Raw genomic sequence first — 19,843 nt, 5'->3', positions numbered from 1 at the left:
GAATCAGGCCACCAAACTGGCATGTGTAAGTGCAGCTCCTTTTGCACAAGTGGCAGGCAGGTGCACTTACACACTAAACTCCACTTGCATGAAAACCAGGCAGGTGCAGCCCCATGGTGGGTTTCAGATTTTTTTAGAACCTCTTCTGTAGGTGTGGCCTGCTTTGTGGGAGTGGCTTGCCACCCATGTGACTGGATGGGCGTGGCCAACTTGTAAAATGTGGTGAAACTCACTTAACAACATTCTTACTTAGCAACCAAAATGTTGGCTCAGAAACTCTGGCATTTGAAGCAGGCAAGTCTTAAAGCTGCCAACGTACAAGACCCTTGCACTCCTAACCCTTTAGAAAATCCCCAGGGGTGTTCAAACCTGACAGCTTTAAGACTTCAACTCCCAGAATTCCTTCTTTCGCTCTTCAACTTGATGAGGGGAGGAAGCTGGAACCGGTTCTAAACAGCACTGTAGACTTGTGGAACCTCTTCTATAGAAGAGGTTAGAATTGACAAGAAACCACCATGCAGCCACACATGAAGCTCCATTTACACAAATGATGGTACGTGCACCTGCTACTCACATGGAATATCCCCTCTACCCCTTGCCCATCTGTCAAACTGAAAAGTTTGGAGACCGCTGTTATAAAGTGATTAAAAACTAGTGCTTTTTTTTAGTATGTTAGAGCAGCACCCATTTGCATGACTATTTCTGTAGTTTTGTGGATGCAATTTCACCCTTAAAAACCTAACCAAATGATATCAAAACCCATGCCCATGTAGGCATAAATCAAAAAATATGGTTCCTCCAGATCCTCAAAAGTTGCCCATCCCTGCCTTAGAAGAATGCTTGTCTTTCAGAGAAAAGAAATTATGAAACATTTTGTTTATTGCTTTTTTTAGCTTGCTAACTTTCACTTCAGTTGGCATAGATTATTCTCTGCTGCTGGCACTAATTCAAGGACCTTACTTTTAGATGATTATTTAGGGGGGAAAGTAATTGAAATATCTCCTGAAGAAAACATTCCTGGCAACAGTAAAGAAAACACCATCACCACAACAACCCAATTCTGTATACTGTGTATGTAATACAATTTCACAATATTATGAATATGTATCAGAAATATTCATTTTATATTTGTGCATGTATATCACTATGAAGGTGTCAGTGGAAAAGTATATGAGTGAAATATAGATGGACAACACAGTTAACAGCTTATCCCATGATGGAGGAACAAATAAATCTTTATTTTCTGCCTTAGTTGCATTAGCACAACATGTCCAGCTGCCTTTTTTTGGAGGTAGATGAGTTATTACATTCCAAATATCAAGTTACCAATGAACATTTTCCACAACTGCATCTTGACATGCTTTGAACATATTTTGCTAATGAAACCACTTACATCCACTCTAATTTAGAGATACATACATATGAATACATACCGCATTTTTCAGAGTATAAGACGCACGTTTTTTCCTCAAAAAAGAGGCTGAAAATCTGAGTGCGTCTTATACATCGAATACAGCATTTTTTTGCCTCCCGAAGCCCTGCCCCCTTCACCAAAATGGCCGTGCATACCCTTATGGATGCTTTCAGAGCACTCCTGGGCACTTGGGAGGGTAGAAATTAGCAAAAAATGGAACATTTTTTTGCCCCCCTCCAGCCCCCTGCAGCACTCTATAAGCCCCCATCAGGCTATGCACGCAATTTTTTTGACAAAAAACGGACCCATTTTTGTGAAAAATGGCCCTTTTTGCTTGTTTTTGCCCTCCCCGAGCACTCTGCAAGTCCCCCCCCCAAAGGCTATTTATGCCTTTTATTTGGAAAAAAACAGGGCCGTTTTCATGAAAAACGGACCACTTTGGGGAGGTTTGCAGAATGCAAAACCTTTTTTTTCCTTTCAGAAAGCTCTTTAGTTAGTGTGATTGATGAAAATTCCATTGATCAAGTGCTGTGCCAGCAGAAACAAATCTTAGGTGCAGCATGTTGTCAGCGATTTCCTTCTCCAGTATATGGATAAATACACCTGGAAACATCTACTATCTACCTAGCTACTCTCTCTCCCTACCTACCTACTGTATCTTTCTCTCCCTCTTTCCCTACCTACCTAATGTATTTCTCTTTCTCCTTCTCTCTCTCTCTCTCTCTCTCTCCCTCTATCTACCTACTCTTGCTCTCTCCCTACCTACCTACTGTATTTCTCTCCCTCTCTATCCCTCTATCTACCTACCTACGTTTTTTATTTGTCTCTTCAAAGCCTTGGTGCGTCTTATACTCCGGTGCTTCTTATACTCTGAAAAATATGGTACTTCCTTCCAATAAGTATTGCTCAGATTGTTGAATTTATATACATGTTTAATGTTTACAGTTGAATTTTAAATGGCACTATTTGAGGCCAAGTTCAAATTTGTGATAAGATCTGGGCCAATAAATTTAATAACTAAATACATAATAAAATGCAGGGAGAAATATTCCTTGGACCATTCATCTTGGCTATTAGTCTAGGTTTTAACTGCTATGCTCCGTCATTGTAGTTATTTCTTTATTTTTTAAGTTTCTATACAGCCCTTCAACTTGACTTATAATGGAATTTCCCAAGTTACAACTGTAGGTTGAGGACTACCTGTATTAGCAAATACATTTAAATCTGGATTTATTTGTGTCAAGCAGTTTTTTAAAAAAAAAATTTAGAATTCTTGAAATCAATATTTCGAGACATTTAACAGTATTATGGTAACATTATTTTAATATTATGGTTGTTATAAGTTAGCCTTCCTGAAACAGTGGCACAAACTGATTTTAGTGAATTTTGTCCTTGAATGCACAACAACTTTGTTCCATAATCTTCCAGTCAGCGGGATCAACACAATTATAGGAAGTGAACTTCAACATATCTCAGAGGCACCAAGTTGGAAATGATACTTTTAAGTTACAGCTGTCATTTCTTGTGGACAATCATTGTTTCCACTTATTCTTAGCAGATATGTGGGGAACAAATCTATTTCTGGATACAAAGACATGTAATGGCTATCAATCTAGACCATCAGTTCATTGTAGCAGCTTCAGCTATGCTGCTACATTGATTTTTGCCATTTAACTTTTTTTGTTAATCAAATTCTTTGTCAAAATCTACTGATCAAGTCAGCTATCTATCTCATGCAGGGAATGAAGGGTTTGCCAGGACTTTGAAACAGAAGAGCAATATCTATACTTTGGTTTCAAAGGTTTAAATAAGTTTGTGGTGTGGTCTTGCTTGTACTGAGGCAATGAATAAAACATCATTTCTTGCAAAATGAAAATATAAAACTTATTATTTTGACTGCCTGTTTATTGGAATAACAAACAGTTTTTTCTATCATATGTGATGCACTAGATTTCCAAACAAACGTTAGAAGAAATTGACAGAATAGTGGGGAATTCATCAGAACCACCAGAAATTGTAGTAATTCTGTTTTCATGTCCAAAACTAAATATTGATTGTTAGCCATAGAAATGTATACATGTATCCGTTAATTTAAAAAGGTTATTTAAAAATAGTCACAAGAAGTTTAGGCTCTTTAAAGCAGGGGTCTCCAACCTTGGCAGCTTTAAGAGTTGTGGGGTTCAACTCCTGGAATTATCCATCTACCATGGGAAGTCTACCAGTCTTAAAGTTGCCAAGGTTGGAGTGCCTTGCTTTAAAGGCTAACTTTAATATATTTCTCTCCTCTATCAGGTAGCTGTTATACTTTTAAAGCTAGGTCATAGATTATAAAACTCTAGAAGCTGCACAATAGGTAAAATTGGAATTATTAAGAACAAGATTAACCCCTGTACATTGGATTTTTCTGATGCTAAAAGAAGTGCAACATGCTAAGCATGCATATACATATGTATTAATGGGAAATTACAAAGTGTTTACTTACTTCTCCATAGTGAGGAGAGGAGTATCCAGGATGGGTTGACCTTATCATTTTGTTGATTGGACTGAGTCAGATAGGTTTTTGGGACATGTCCCTGGTCCACCAGGTACCACACAGTTATCGACTCAGTCCCTCAACTGGACGGTTTGCCATCTTGGATCTCCGATAATCTTGGAAAAATTCAAAATGCAAGAAATTGCTGCAGAAGATTTGCTGAAAGCCCCCAGGGGCAGCACGCCTCCCAGGCCTCTGACTGAGACAAGCATCACTCAGAAAGAAAATCTGCCGGGCAAGCAGGAGACAAGGGGCACAAGCCTTACAAAGGCAAGCCCTGTTGCAGAGGCTCCAGCGCGCCAGAGCACTCCGCCGCTCCCCAAAAGGGTTGAGTGGTGAGCCACAGCTTTTTCAAGGGCCGCAGAGTGCCCATGCTGCTTCCACGTGACCCAATCAATCGGGGCCACCGGCAGAGTCTAAGGAGGTGCCGGAGTCCTGCCGAGAAGGTGAGCCTTGCCGCACGCCGGAACACTCTGCTGCTCCCCACAGGGTCAAGTAGCAAACCGCGGCTTCCCCAAATGCCGCAGAGTGCCCGCGCCATTTTCACGTGGCCCAGCTGGTTGGAGGGGGCCCATGAGCAGAGCCAGGCTTTCAGCAGTGCCAGAAAGAGGCTGGAGGCGAAAAACTGGCGGCAGGGGCGCACGGCAGTTCCTTGGAGCACAAGTTGCTTGGAAAGGAATTTTTAAAACCAGCACCCTTTGTTTCCTGGCACAGGCGCCATCTTGAAGCCGGGAAGAGATAGCGGCGCCCAGCAGCACCAAGGAGGTCAGCAAGACCCAGGTAGCTGCAGCGACAGCCAGCAGCCCCACCAGAGGGGCAGAGGATCACTCCAGGTTAGTGGCCACCCCAGAAGCTGCCCAGATGTGGGGGGAGGGGGAGAAAGCCTAGAGACAAGAAGAAGCACCTTCCCCCAGGGCAGCTAGAAGCAGAGGGTGCCCCCAAGCCTTCCAAACCTCCCTCTAAGTACAAAAGAAGGAGGCACCGGAAATTAGAGCAGGTCTGCACGAAGGCAATAAGCCATAAGTCCATCCCAGCCCTGGGGCAGAAGGGGAAGACCCCTAGAATCCCTCCAACTGGTGGGGCCATAGGGGAGGACCTACAGTGCAAGCAAGGATCCCTATTGACACATCCGGTCTTTGGGATCCTGTTCAGGGGTGGCAACCTCTGGGATTTCCCCCTGCACGGGTGGGCATGGGCACCAGCTAGAATCCCCCCCCCCACAGTGGTTCCCAATTTTCAAGACCTAATGATGCAGGCCTTCCAGCAATGCATGACAGTGGCATTTCAGCAGCCAAAAATGCAGCCTCAAGTAGCATCTTCTCCTAGGATACCAGAGGGCCTGGAAACCCAGGGGGAAGACATGCCTAGCTCCCCGGCCTCATCACAAGAGGACAGTGACCTGAATTGCGAGGAGGGGGAGGTTAGGGAGGATAAACTATCCAAAGACGAAGGCATGCCCCCTCCTAAGCGGGCCTTCACCGGGTTATTCCAACCCTCATTGTACAAGTCACTCCTATTCAAAGCCAAGGCAGCCGCCAAGCTTGGAAACAGAGCAGCAGAAGCACCACCTCAGCATCAGGGGTTCTCAACAGAAACCATCTTTGATGAGCAGGCCATTGAGACAGACACAGTGCCAACCCCCAGGGCCTTTTTAGACTTGGTGAAGCGCCAATGGGCAGCTCCCACAGTGGGACCCACCCCCACATCTACAGACAAGGCCTTCTTCAATGTAGATCAGGACATGGCTAGGGTGCTGTCACAGTCCTCCATCGATGCACCAGTCATGGCACTGCAGACCCCTACTAATCTGCCAGGGGAACCAGAGGATGCTTTGAAGTTGGAGGACAGGAAGGCGGACCTCACTCTCCAAAGGCTTCATCAAGCAGCCGTCTGGTCAGTGAAGGCAGCCACCACAGCCTCCTCCTTCAACCAGTCTTCCTTACTCTGGTTATAGGAGCTGCAACAACGAATCCCCATCACCGATGTCAGAGCACATCAAGACATCAACAAACTGGTGGCAGCCATCCAATTTTCGGCAGACGCCACCTTGTCCGCAGCCAGGTTTGCCTCCAGGGCGATCGCTTCTTCCATTGCTGTGGCTGCGACAGTGGCAGGCGGATGTACGCCACAAGTGGCGCCTGGCATCTGCTCCTTTCATGGGAGATGCCCTTTTTGGAGCAGCTCTGGACCCCTACCTGGTCGAGAACAGGACAAGTGGAAGGTGTTTCCCACTGCTCCGAAGAAGGGCCAGTTCAGGACGGTGCCCTATCCCAGACGGTCCTACTTCCGGGAACAAGACTTCGGGTCTTCCTTCAGAGGTCAGGATTCTTTCAGGGGGTCAGATGCGGGGTACTCAGGTGCCAGGCAGTACCAGGGAGGATTCTCTGCCAGGTAGAGATACCCAGATAGACAACAGAGAGGCAGGCAGCAGAAGCGGCCCTTTTGAGGGGGCAGAGGAGGCAGTGTGGGGCGCTCCTTCCACAAAAACTAGTTCTAGATTCAATTCACCTCCCATTGGGGGTTGCTTGGCATACTTCGCTGATCTCTGGGACCGCTCTTCCTCTGATAAGTGGGTGGTGAACACCATTAGGCACAGCCTGTCACTTGAGTTTCTTTCCAGTCCCCCGAGTTTCATCCGGATCTGTCCAGTCTCAAATAATCCAAACTGGAGGTTACTGATGCAGGAGGCCATCCAGCACCTGTTGGATATCCGGGCCATCCAACCAGTGTCTCTAGATCAGCAAGGCCGGGGGTATTACTCCATCCTCTTTGTATTCCCTAAGGCATCAGGGGGCTGGAGGGCAATCCTCGACCTGAAATGCCCAAGGAGCCGAGGTGGCGCTGTGGTTAGGGTGCAGTACTGCAGGCCACTTCAGCTGACTGTTATCTGCAGTTCAGCGGTTCAAATCTCACCGACTCAAGGTTGACTCAGCCTTCCATCCTTCCGAGGTGGGTGAAATGAGGACCCAGACTGTGGGGGCAATTTGCTGAATCAATTTGCTAAAAATCTGTAAACCTCTTAGAGAGGGCTGCAAGCCCTATGAAGCGGTATATAAGTCTAATAAATAAATAAAATAATGCCTGAACCGCTTCATTTGTTATAGGAAGTTCAAAATGCACTCACTCCTCTCCATCTTGGAGGGGATTAGGCAGGGGGACTTCCTCACCTCTATAGACCTCACAGAGGCCTACCTACACATACCCATCACTCGAGACCACCGTAGGTATCTCAGGTTCTGCTATCTAGGGCATCACTTTCAATACCAGGCCTTGCCTTTTGGGTTGTCTTCCACTCCCCCCCCCCCCCGAGTTTTCACTAAGGTAATGACTGCCCTGGCAGCCCATCTGAGACAGTTCCCAGTCAGGATCCAATGTTATTTAGATGACCTGCTGATACAGTCATCCTCCTTTGAGTGGGCTCTAAGGGATCTAGACACCACTATGACAGTACTGAGGGACCATGGTTTTTCGGTAAACCTGGCTAAAAGTCACCTTCATCCCTCCACTAGTCTAATTCACCTAGGGGCTCTGATAGATACAGAGGCAGGCACGGTCTCTCTGTCATCAGAAAGACAGCTCTCTCTCAGACAGCTAGCTACTCAGGTACTCACGAGAAGTAAGGTGTCCTTAGCCACTTTGACCAAACTGCTGGGCACCATGGTCTCCGCCATTGACATTGTCCCTTGGGCTTTTGCTCATCTATTGATACTATATCTGAGGAAATTGCAAACAATAAGAGGTAAGTATTTTTTACGAAGTAGAATTCATTGCCATTAGATAGGTTGACTGTCTTTAATTTAGATCATTTAAAGGAAACTAGATTTTTTCATGAACAATAGGGCTATCAGAAAGTGTTAGAGAATATTTATTAGCAGATACTTTCAATCATTAAAGAAACCATCTAGTCTCAGAAATGTATAGTTCCCATTTATGATGGAGGAGGTACATTTTCTGGAATTTCTAACATAGTTGTCTGTCAATGAGACAAGAACCAAATATCAAAGGACTGTAGCTGCTGCAGCTGTTCTAATAATGACTTTTGTAGATTCTGTCCCATCTCTTGGGCTAACTTGTCCATCTAGTCTGACATTTGATTCTGAAATTGGAACAAGTGATTGGTGACTTGATCAATGGTTAGTGGAGTTAAGTAGTGGATTGAGTCTTTATGCTTTGTTTCTAAGCAACAACTTTCGTTGAAGATTGTTGGGAATAAGAGGAAGCAATCAAATTCTCTTGGAAGTAAATCATAGGTTTCTGGACCCTTAACCCTTATTTAACTGTCTAGACTTGATAGACAATTTTCCGACATGACTCATGAGATGAGAATTTTTAGTGCAAATAAGAATGGCAACAGAAAGGCAGCAATTCCCCAATGCAAATCAAACAAGTTTAGAGACTTTCTATGACTATGAATCAGCATTTCAAGTATAGGCTTCTTTCTCCTACTCTTCCAAATTAATGGATATTATTTGGGTCATTTGGTGGCCTAGGGTAGCAATTGAGATATGTTTATGAATCATTCTCTCTCATTGGAAAGCATGAATAATATTGCTAGGTAAAGGGTGAAGAAAACAAATTGGAGAGCTGGATTGCTTAGGGTGACATAGATTAAAGATTAATTCAGGAACTGAGAAATCGAGTTATAGAAGGAGAACCTTAGAGAAGTAAGAAGTAAGGGAGGGGCAAGAGCAAATTAAGACTCTAAAAAAAGACCACCAGAAAGGATGGAAGTGGCAAAGCATTCAAAAGAGTTCATCTTGTGAAGAAGAAAAGATAGGTCCCGAAGATAGTGAAAAGCAATAACAGTTAGATTGTTAGAAAACCCCAGTACCAAAGCAGTAGTGAGACAGATTTTCCTGCAAACGGGATTGTAGGTGTAGCACCTAATTGGGACCAAATGGAAACTGGGAGGAGAAAGATCTGGGAGGGATCAAAGTAAAACAAGACCGAATTCAGAAAAGTTAAGAGGACAAGCAGAAGCTCAGAAAGGATTAGAAGGGGCAAGAAGGAAGAAAGAAATGGGAAGATTGGAAAATAGAAGTGAGGGGGAAAGGAAGAAGTGAGATGATTGAAGGTCTAAAAATGGGAAAAACTTAAGAGATTGGGGGATAAAACCAAGGAGAATTGGTTTTATCCCAAAGGCTCAAATCAGCAATCCAAAGTGGAGGAACTAATTTGCTGCCGTATGCTGTTATTTTTACAAACATTCCCTTTCAATAAAGAAAAGTGAGGTTTGTATTCTTCCCTTCCCTGGCAGAAAAGTTTGCTACTTGTGCAGAAGTAGAGTCATTATAAGTGGAAATCCAATGGCTGGGATTGTTTGGTTTTTGATTAGCATATTGTGTGAATCCAGCCATCATGATAGGCTTACATCCTAGTGGTAATAATTGTTTCCCACACTTTATTTAACTAAATAAATGAAGCCAGCCACTGAAACTTAATTCTGAACAGACATGTATCTACTGCCAAAGGATCTGAACAAATTACTATCTCAAGTGCAGCATGTCAAGCAGAGCTGTTAAAAAGATAATAAAACTTGAATTCATCTGAAATGAGCATATGTTGAAAGGAAGAAGGGGGGAATAAGAAAGGAAGAGGAAGGGTGAAAAAAAGTGAGAAAGGAAGGAAGGAAAGAACAGGGAGGAAGGAAGGAAGATATCTGATGTTCAATGCCAGCTTTCCACAAGGAAACTCAACAGGGAAGTCAACAGGAAGTTAGAAGTCACTCCCACTTATTTTTGCCCCACTCATGATGATTCTGTTTCTCTGTTTAGATAAGGAAATATCTTGGAATTGATGATCATAAAATCTAGTTATAGATATTATTTATGACATTGCATCACACACTATTGTCATTCATTTAGAATTATTATAATACATTTTTTATTCAAGAATTGCAGTCAGAGATACATCATTCTGTTATGGACATGAATTTAGGTATTCATATATAATTTGGAATAAAACCAGAACATCTACAATCAAGATGATCTGCTTAGCAGTACACTTGGATAATAAAAAGTACCACCTGCTGAATAAAAACAAAACAAACCAGAACATACATTGAAAGCAAGAAACATGAAATAAATTGGATATCATAAGGGCTGATAATGTGCCCTTATGCCCATAATGGTGGGTGAGATTAACAGAAGCAGAAGACAAGATTGGCAGTGCATGAGGTGGATAGGGCGAATGCTGAAAGTCACATAAATGTACCTGCAATAATTGTGTAATATGACAACAGTCAGGATGGCTTGGAGACTTTTATCCTTAGAGTCATCAGAGGTTGGCTACATCTCCATAGTGTATAACAACTATTGTTTCAGCAAGTGGTAACAGATGTCTGGCTTGGCTATGCATGGATGTTACAAATTGGCCTACAGGGTTGTAATCTTGACTACGAGGTTTTGAGAAGTCAGAAGAATAGTATCTTGGACATTAGGACTGGATTCAGGAAATAAGTGACATCAATGTATGAAAAGGCAATCTTTTTACTAAGCAAAAATAATGGTGCAATGTCTTTCTATTTGGCACAGATTTCATTTACAACACGGGTGTCACGGGTGTCAAACTCGTGGCGTCATATTGCCGTCATGTAGTGTATTGAGACATTTTTTTCCCTTCGTGGAGGGGTGGGTGTGGACAGCATGTGATGCATCCAGTCCACGGGCCACCAGTTTGACACCCCTGATTTACAATAAAGGTTTATTTTTAAAAAATGAAGTTTTTATAAATAGCTAATGTTTAATAAACATGATATGCTTAGATTTATTATATATTTGCTTTCTCCCTATTATTTGTTGGTTGTATTTTTGAATTTGTGCACTTTTTTCAATTTTATACACTACTTTTCAAAATAATAATGCATTGAGGCTGCATGTATAGGAGTGATCTATTTCTCATGCTGTGAAAACAGCCTTCTATTATAAGATGCTAAGGAGTAGACTTATGGATCAACCCAGTCTTAGATATTTTAGTGAATATGTAAAACTTGAAATGTAGAATGGACAGAGGCTTCTGAAAATGTTAACTGCAAGGGAGAGGAGATGAAAACTAAAAAAAAAAAAAACCAGCCCATCTATAAGTTATGATAAATTTGTAGAAGTCTTATATGGATTGTTCATAGATATGACAACTAGATTGTTCTTTCAGATACTTTATTGATGGGAGTAAGTAATAAGATTTTCCTACCCTAGGAAAATGTATTGTAAAACAACAGTCCATATTTAAGTGTTACCTCCAGACAAAGGTGAAAAACACCTGCATATATTCCTTACAGGTTATAGACAGTTAGTCACTGTCTATAACCTGGACCATAAGTATCGATGATAGGAGACAACTTTACAGATTTGTATAACTGCAAATGTTTTAGGTAATCATTTACCGTATTTTTCGGAGTATAAGACACACCTTATAAAAGGTGTGAAAATCTGGGTGCATCTTATACTCTTAAGTACAGCATTTTCGGCCTCCCAAAATCCTGTCCTCTTCACAAAAATGGCTGTACATAGGCTTTAGGTGGCTTCCAGAGTGCTCCTAGGGCTGGGGAGAGCAAATGTGAGTGAAAATCGGCCTAGTTTTTTGCTCGTTTTTGCCCCCCCCCAACCCCCTAGAGCACTCTGGAAATCTCCTAAAGGCTATGCATGCCCCTTTTGTTCACAAAATATATGGCTTTGTCAAAAACGTTTTGTGAAAAACGGACCGTTTTTTGCTTGTTTTTGCCCAGCCCCAGAGGTTTTGCAAACCTCTCAAAAATGGCCCCTATAAGCCCCCTAAAGGCTACGCATGCCCTCTTTTTTTAACAAAAAATGGTGCTGTTTTAGAAAAAAAAAAAAAAAGGCCATTTTTGAGAGGTTTGCAGAGTGCAAAAACTTTTTTAAAAATTTGCCTCTTCAAAATCTTGGTGTGTCTTATGTTCCGGTGCATCTTATACTCCGAAAAATATAGTAGGTGTCTTTGAGCCATCATGTACAATTAGTTGCAAGGCTAACCCTTATTCCATGTTAGATTCTTCGTAACCTATCTGCAACAATAATTGCTAAATAATAGCATACAGCTTACATTTATTTACATTTGTCACATTTATTTATTTAGGAACACTTTTGTTCCAATCATTTAGCACATTTTTTTTTCAAAATATGTGCACAGAATTTGTCATTGCTACACTTTTATTGCATTATTGTAGGCCTATTTCTATTATGCGGATGCTTGCATTTTTCTGACCTATTTTCTCTTTGTTCTTTTTTATTATGCAATTCTTTTTTCATTTTTCTCTCTATTTGCTTAAAAGCATTGCAAAACAAGAATATGGCTTTCATGAAAAGAGGTGTTATTATTGTATTTTCCCAATGTGGAAAGAAACCCATCAGAAATTAAAGCATGTTACAGATATTCTCAAATGTTGATGATCCTACATATGTTATGTTTTAGTCTGTTCAGTTGCTTTACATATGAAAAAGCAGAAAATATTTTCCCTGGAGGTTGATTCAATGAGCTATGAAACTTACTTTAAGATACTTGCAATGTCACAGTGAATTAATTAAAATCCGTCTTATATTGAAATCTAAATCTATGTGTTTAAGAAGACAGTGCATAATGATGTTACAACTATCAGGTGTTGTATTCTATGTCATTACATTTAACAACTGGACAAAAACAATAATTAAAAAGCATTCAATAGGTTTCTATATTCTAAAAATTGTCTTGCAGGGAAACTCAAAAAATCTGTTTTATGGAACTAAATATAGCCACGTTGCACTTTTGGTAAAGAAGAGCAACAAAAATAGCTTTGATGAAGTGCTATGGATTTTTTTGAGGTTCTTTACAGCAACAAATTCTTTAACCAAGCTCCAATTATCAAAATTCATTATTGGTGATACTTAATAAGCTGTAAAGGTCACACGTTTTAAAAAACCATATAGCCAGAACGATAAAACTTTCATCAGCCATTTAAAACTGATAGGAAGTATCAGATTTATCCAATACTAAAATGTTGACTTGTTTGATCCATACATCCTTCATTTCTGACTTGTGTCCTTGGATCATTAGAATCTTCTAATTAGAAAGAAATAAGTTATATAAGATAATTTACAGCCACAGCTGCACTTTTTCATTTGTTTTTTAAGAGTACCAAAACAGGACTGGCTAAGTGTTGTCATGATATTGCTGGAATGAGCAGCACTTCAAAAGAAGGTGTCAGTTTTGGAAGCAGTTTTTTTTCCTTTTTCCAGCCTCCTGACTGCCACATATGTTAACCTGGGAATTTGGGAGGGGGATTGTTTGGAACAGTAGAATTTTAGCCATAACAACATTCTTTCTTCTGGGAATCAAGGACACTTGCCTGCACCTAGATGGGAGTGGTTGAAGATTGTCTTCAGTTGTGTTGGAGTATTGGATTGGACCATGTGATGAACTTGGGAATGTGGGGCAAGGGTTGTGAACTTTCAACTGGGAAACCTGAAAGCTTTCAGATTCAGGTTTTCTCAGATGTGCCAACATGACATCTCTAATAAATTGGAACTTTGAGGAGCTTCAGGTCTTGGAGTTTTATTTTGTTGGGGGTGTTTCTTGGAATCATGACAGAAGGCTTAAGACATAAAACAGATTCTCATTTTTCCACTTAAACCATTTAAAAATCCAAAAAGATCGGCAAATGTTTCCCCCACCCCCAAAGGCACATTCAAAGGTTTTGATACGAAGACTGTTCCTTGAATAAATAAGGATTTCAAGCCTGCGGAATGCACAATACAGTATAGTGACTATTAGAAGGCAGAATGAAGGGGAATATAAGTATAATATTTCAACGTATGGCAAGTATTAAAATTAAAAAGATATAAGATACTATGAATCAACCCCAGTAAGTTAACACAAGTTGACTGTTTTCAACAATGAGGCATCAGAATGTGCCAGGTGTGTGAATCTTTATCTATTTAAATTTAGAATACTTGACTGTAAATGGTGGTGCCATATATGCCAGGTATACTGTATGTTTCTGTTGATATTCAGTGTCCATGTTTTGCCAACTTCAGAGTAGAAAAGGCATGTGTAATATTCTTAGTTGAAGCTTTGTATTTTGGTTTGTTAGGTTACTCAATTTTTGGCTGAAGTTAGGTTACTCAGTTCTATAGTCCTATTCACAGAAGCCTGATGTGTTGCTACAAATCAGACATGTGTGTTTTGAAGGATTTTAATTTGTGCTGACCCACTTAATCAGGAAGCACAGTAGCAAAGATCACAGAAATGTGACTTGAGAAGGCTTGAGTCCTCATAACTCTTGTATTAGAAATAAATCCCAAATGTAACTTAATCAAAATCATGAATAAGAATAGCTATGCTAAATCAGGAAAAATGTTCAAGGAGGTTCCTACAGAAAGTGTCCAAGTGAGACATAAGATTTTTGTAGGTCTAGACTGCAAAAATAAGACTTAGAGCAACTGTAGCAACTCTGTCATTTATTAGTATTCAATGATTTTCTAGATTTCTATTGCTCGGGTATGGGAATGCTAGCTTTTTGGTCCTTGTCTTGTTCATTTTTTTTGAAAAATATATTCACTTTGTGTTTTGTGCCATATGTAGTATGTAGTAGTATATACAATTTTTTTCAAAAAATTCAACTGAATATGCTCTTTCATGTGACATTGCAACATTGCATTTTTACAAAAACAAAAAGAAAAAAGTAAACTATCAAGATGTACATTTCATATAAATATTTTTGAATTATGTATACTGGACAATATAATAGTATTTTATTAGAGCTAGGAATAAGGCTTAATAAAAAAATATAGTGTTGACTTTTTTGCTATTCTGAAATTTTAATATAAATATTTTTTCTCATATCCTGGAAATCATGTGAAACATTCGCTAATAATTATTCTTGAGTGCATTTAAATAGTATTTAGTACTTTATCACTGCCATTCACATCACACTCATGTCAGAAACACCAAGGTGGTTCCAGGTTGAAATAATTAATCTTTCATGGGAGGAAGCCCAGGTGGGGACTCCTTTCCTGTGTCCAGCAGGAACTAAATGGCGGGAGCTCACCCATCTCACAGCAGCGCTCAGGTCTCAAACATAGGCATGTTGCTTGTCAACCCAGCGTCCGAACCATGTGAGTCACCATGCTCCTATCACTGCCACTGGACAATAACTATTAACTTCTGTACTTAGTATTATACTTAATATCAGGAGTGCTATATATCTGTATTGTATTATTTACTGATAGTTAGCATTTAGTTTATTATTATTAACTATTCTATTAACTATTCAGTTTGTATCCAGGACATAAAGGTATGTATTTAAGGCTTCTATGCTTTAGAAAGCAACTAAAATAAAGAAAAGCAACTTTGACCTTCCCTTATTCAGTTCAATATTCTTAACCTAGACCTTAGATAAGAGATTAGGTTAGTCTAAGATAACGTATGCCCCCACTACTGAGTTAAACGTCACTAAAAATAAAGCTACTATTACATGCATTGAGAACTGTCACATGTTTCAAATGATTCCAAGTAGTTTTGCTTCTTTTTATGAGCAACATGAGCAGTAATTTTCCAAAGAGAAATAAATTGAATTTATCATATGGTATCTTTTTATATATTTGGTATTTGGTCTATTTGGTATCATTAACTTTATTCTTTCTTTTCTCTATTGCAGCTCCTTCAGGCTAGAAAGTATCTTAATATTTGATGACACAATATCCAGTTCTCCTATGACAGATTTGACAGTGCAACCTCTTTCAGGCAATACTAAATAACAACAACATGGACTCTCCTTAGAGCACGAACACCCTTGAGCCTGAGCACAACTGATATCTGGTGCCATCTGCATTACTACACCGGCCTCATTTAACAGCTATGAGCTGAGTCCTGATAAAAGCCACAGCCTTAAGCACCATGCACTCTGACAGAAGAAACAAAAGTCAGTTACTTTTCTGACCCATTGCAGAAACAACAATTGCCGAACAGCATTTCTGTGATCCAGCCAAATGTGTTAAACAGATGTAGCAAAATGAAAGTTGAAAGCACTTAAATGGATCAGGCGATGCCAATGCATATTGGGTGGAAGAGAAGGCTATTATTGTCTCCTGTGCAAACTCAAAGCCATAGAAGAGAGACAGTTGATGCTAAAATGCTTGGAAAAAGGTTGTTTCGTGTCCTTTGCTGAAACAATTCAACTGTTACAGCATGGATCTCAATGCACTTCTAATATTTGCACTGTCACTTTCATTCAGGGGAATGATGTAAGCCATCATTTGCACAGATGGCCACATGAAATTTTAGCCAACAAGAAGATGTATGTTGAGAGTTTGAGAGCAAAAATAATAAAAAAATTAAATTTGTGTATAAAAATGAAGAAAACATAATGTCCCTCCATCACTTTGCAGCTGGAATCTTTGAAAAAGAAAATACTTCATTAGAACTGGGATAACAATAATGATAACAAGAAAGCATCAACAAGCTAACATGGGTTTTAGAATCTATCTAATTTTAATACATTTTTGTATCCGTGTAACAAGAAAGAAATTGACTAAGATAACTGGTATGTTCCTAATGAATACCGACAGAAACCTCCCAATTACTATAAAGGGAGAAAACATGTTTGTATTACGTATTTGACACATGACATTTTTATAGCTAAAAATCTGTTCTTCATGGAAAATGTATCAGATAAATAGGCATTTTCAGTTTATTTTTCTAAATAAATGTGTTTGTATCATTTGCATTTACTTACTTTTGCTGATTTTCATTACTCAACCACTATTCCCTCTTTCACTAAAAAGGGAAACATAAAGACAAGAACCAAAACATAGATTTTGCCATGCTAAAATCAGAATGATTTGCGACTGAAAGCTTTAATATAAAATGATGTTTGTAGAATTATAAAGTATATTTCTATGGTAAATGCATATGGAAAGTAAGAAAGTCTGTATTTTAATCTTTACTTTCAATACATAGGTTATTTTTTACTATTCTAAGGAAGTATTTAGTTAGCATAGTTTATTGAGGAATCTTAGATATGGTTAATTATGTTTGCTATAGTTTATAATGAAGCTATATGTACACAACACAAGACATGATTCAGTACTTGATCTCTGCATGGTCAAAGGATCTGAGGGTAGTATATAACACAGTTAGTGCTAGTATACATTTCCAAAAATAATTTCCATGTATTAGGCCTCTACTCCAGGTATAAGTAATGTTATACCACAGATGGGACAAATTCATAAAATTATTAATCCAGTGTTCTGGCTTTTAGTTTAGTTAGGATAGTCTTTGTATGCAGCTGATCCAGATTGTAGGATTGTGTGGCATTTTAGATGGAGCTGGAAGATAATGGCTATATCAATGGCCATCCACAGACACTTCCCGCCTTTGTCAGTGACCAAAGCAACAGAAGGATGCAAACTCCACCCCTTTGGGGCATGTATGTGATGTCAAGGGAAATATAAAAATGATAACTTCAGCTTTTAAAGTTTTGGGGTCATATAAATTGTTCCCTTTCCAGTATAAGCTGTTCTGTCTCCACTGTTTCTCCTTCCCAAGAAGATCCCACTCAATTCCTTAACTGTAATCCAAAAACGGATTGATACAGGACCAGTATGTAGTATCATACCTACACTTTCTGCTTATAAATGAAGGGCTGGATTTGGTCCCCAGTTTGCATTTTATTTTTAAGAAGACAATAGAATTGCATTGCATTGAATGTATTTTTTTTTAAAAAAAAATCCAAATCTTGAAAATCTTACAATAGATTTCAGGCAGCTTTACATTTCCCATTTTTCTTCATTGAAAGAGAGACAGGTGAAAGGCAAATGAATCTACCAAGGTGGCCATTTCATTTGACAGAGAAAATTCTACCATCAATTCCTAAATAAATGTTATTAAAAGCTAAATTGGAATGCAAAAAAAAAATCTGTTACTTCAGATAGTATATTTTAAGCCTTGAATATTTATTTTCATACAGTATTATTACAATGCACACAAACACACACAAAACACAAGCGTGATATCCAAGAATTCCTAAATTCTAACAAAAGACCACTTACTGCAAAAATAGAATGTAAAACTCTGTGGGGCAATGCAATTTGATGCTGTATATCTGGTTTTAGTTTTAGAAAATAAAATAACTTTCAATGTAGTCTGATTCTTAACATAACACATGATACCATGCAATTCTTGCGTAGCAGGGATTTTTTTCCATGCTGTAACTTACAGTTCTTATTACATGTCATTGTTGAATGAGTTACAATTTGGGGAATGAGAGAATGAGAAATTGGGTAAGATTGTCAAATACAATTTGCAAACAGGAAGAGTTGCTGTACTCATTCAGTGCAGTATTTTGTTATTAGTTCATAAATTCCTTTGATGCCAGAATTGTTTTGAATAAAATATATATTTTCCTTTTTCCAGAGTTTTCTATTTTGTGTATAATTTCCCACATACACAGAGTGACACACAGAGAATAAATGACATTTAAAGTACCTTTGGATACCAAGTGTTTTTAAATCAACAATGGAATGTACTTGGCATACAAGGTTATCATTCAATTTCAGAAAATAGAAACAGCCTTTATTGAATGGCACCATCTGGTTGAGCCTGACCCCTGGTGACTATGTAGGCAATTTGCAGCAGTTCCAAGTACATTCCAGATTCTTGATGCTGTCCATCTTACATTGTGTGCTATTTCTTCTACTTCCCCCATCTTGTGAAATTCTAGTCTGTCATCTGTTTGAATCACGTGCCCAAAGTACACATTTATACTTGTTGGGAAAAAAAATAGACAAAGTTTTTGTTTGTGAAGGGTTTCCATTTGTGGAATGTCTAATTTTTATACACCCAAATATATCCATCCATAAATACACCTTCACAAACTGTAGTGCAAACCATTTTTTCCATTACCTCAGAATTCTAATAATGTTGCTAATTAGATCCAACTCCATCCAAAACAAGACAATTATCAATACCTATTTAAAATAGTCTTCCTTTCCCTTGTTATTTAAATTTATTCCAGACTAGCAATGAGTCCAGGAATCAATTCACAGCTTCTACAGTTTAAGTCACACAAGGCTAGTAATGTGTAAGAGAGTCTTAATTACTTTGAAGTGATTCCTAGCTTCAGTGTTTCTCTTAGCAATGTGATAATAAATTGCATGAGTAGGAAATGTGAATCTCTGAATAAATAAAAAACGTGAATTCTACCTGGAAGTTCTCTTGCTCCTTAACTGAATTATAACAGATTGATCAGTTGTTAGTTCTAAAGTTGTTTTGGGAAGTTCATCTCCATTTTTTGATCACTCATTTAATTCTGTTATAAAAGGTACAGATTTTGAGATACATTTCATAGGAATAGAAAGTTATTGTTGAATTTTTATGGGAGATAGTGCAGGAATTTTGCACTTGCTTCCATTATGGATTGAGCAGGGATTGTATTTCATCTGATTGTGCAATCATCTGTACAGCAATTTGTAGCAGCCAATTTCCCCATCTCTCAGTAAAAAATCAACAGAACAAATTGACGTTAAATCAAGAAAGGGAGGCAGCTAAAAAAGCTGCAAACTCATGAAAAGATAAGCTGCAGACCAAAACACACAATGTTCTAACCCATTTTCAATAATAAATAAAAACACCACTGAAAAGGAATTTAGGAAAAAACTTGCCTTTACAAAGAATGAAGCTCCATTCATGTAGGATTTATTTTTTTTAAAGACAGATTTAGGGCCATTGCTAATCACAAGCAATTTCAATGGTCAAATTTTCTTAAAAATATGAATCTTGCTTTTTCTGTATTCTGCTTTTTTTGTTTGCTTGTTTTCTGAGTGCTGCTAATTATGTTAGAACAAGCCACATGTCTCTTTCTTTTGCCAAGATAATAACTGAAGCACAAAAATAATATGTTCTTGATT

General features: G+C 38.9%; 1 protein-coding gene across 1 annotated transcript in view; it reads left to right on the top strand.

Moving 5' to 3' along the window:
• Positions 1-18,345, top strand: part of PRR16 (proline rich 16) — a 118,726-nt gene extending 100,381 nt beyond the window's left edge. The window contains exon 3 of the mRNA XM_032212471.1: positions 15,595-18,345. The gene's annotated coding sequence lies outside the window, so the exon portion shown is untranslated. The remainder of the gene's footprint in view (positions 1-15,594) is intronic.
• Positions 18,346-19,843: the final 1,498 nt, after the last annotated feature.

Source organism: Thamnophis elegans, chromosome 3 (genome assembly GCF_009769535.1).
Source record: "Thamnophis elegans isolate rThaEle1 chromosome 3, rThaEle1.pri, whole genome shotgun sequence".
Taxonomy (NCBI): Eukaryota; Metazoa; Chordata; class Lepidosauria; order Squamata; family Colubridae; genus Thamnophis; species Thamnophis elegans.
This window is presented reverse-complemented; position numbering and strand designations above follow the sequence as displayed.